Genomic DNA, 1,212 nt, shown 5'->3' with positions numbered 1-1,212 from the left:
TTAAATCTCATTTGTAATGTTCCAATCACGGTCTATAGGTCTGACATGACAATATCATTCACAATATTAATAAATAAGAAATTTATCAGATTTTTATCACAAATCTAGAAAGTAGCATTACCATAGATAACAGTTAAAAGCTATTCTTCTCCTTAGTTCCAAAGATTAACAAAAAGCCCTCTGATTTGAAAAACAAACAAACCCAACACATATTCCCTGGAGTCACAAATGCAAAGATCTAAAACCCCATTTTAAAGCCATTTCTCTAAAGAATCCAGACTGCATTTGCAATAGAAATAATATTAAATCAAGAAGTCGCTGAAGAGTCACACTGTTTACAAAATACAACATGATGGCGGCACCAACCCAGACACAGGACCAAACCAAAACCCTTCCACACAGCCTCATTTTCTTCAGATGACTTCATTTTAAGTCAATGTCTCAAGAATTCTTGCTGTATATATTACCTTATGTCTGCTTGATGAAATACCACAATCATCATAGGATCTACTTTCCTGCAGTCTTGTGTAGACTTTGTTGCCACCCCAAAACCCAAAGGGATGTTGACCATGGAGTACACCACCATTCCCTGGTACTGACAGGTATTTTCAGTAATTCGACCAAGCCCAGATTTCAACACATGGTTCCCATATAGGAAGGATTGCTCTGCTCCAGGTTTTATCCACACTTTATACTTGGCATAGGGTGCCAGGTAATCTAGAGCTGTGACGTGCAACCGGAACTTGTGGGCCTTTGTAAATTTCCCGAAACAGGTCCCCAGGGACACCAGCTTGTCCCCGGAAATGTTGGCGACCAACTTCAGGATCTTGTCACTCACATAGTACACCCGGTCACTGTGCAGCCTGAAGCAGTAGGTGCCATCGGGTCTGTCAATGGACAGCTAAAGATTCTCAGGGGTGTATTTCGTGAGCTTCTCGAACATCACATGAGTCTCTTGTTCAATCAAAGGCCGCATTTTCCTGCTAGGCAGAAACACCGAATCAAAAGACACTATTTTTGCTGAACAATTTAAAACATTTATGTTAAGACATTTATTTTTTAATTGTAGTATCTAAATAATTTTATTCATTTTATAGTTCTTTCAGATGTTAGCAAAATTTAGTAATAGAATCCACCACTAGCACTGACTCAAGTTAATCCATGGGTATCAAAATAGAACTTTATTCAATTTTGTTTTCAATATCTGATTTT

At 38.1% G+C, this 1,212-nt stretch overlaps 1 pseudogene; it reads right to left on the bottom strand.

Moving 5' to 3' along the window:
• Window positions 1–433: 433 nt before the first annotated feature.
• On the bottom strand, window positions 434–976 carry LOC102816323 (annotated as a pseudogene).
• Window positions 977–1,212: the final 236 nt, after the last annotated feature.

This window comes from Chrysochloris asiatica, unplaced genomic scaffold, assembly GCF_000296735.1.
Source record: "Chrysochloris asiatica unplaced genomic scaffold, ChrAsi1.0 scaffold00370, whole genome shotgun sequence".
Lineage (NCBI taxonomy): Eukaryota > Metazoa > Chordata > Mammalia > Afrosoricida > Chrysochloridae > Chrysochloris > Chrysochloris asiatica.
Note: the sequence above shows the minus strand (reverse complement) of the source record. Positions and strands in the feature narration are given on the sequence as shown.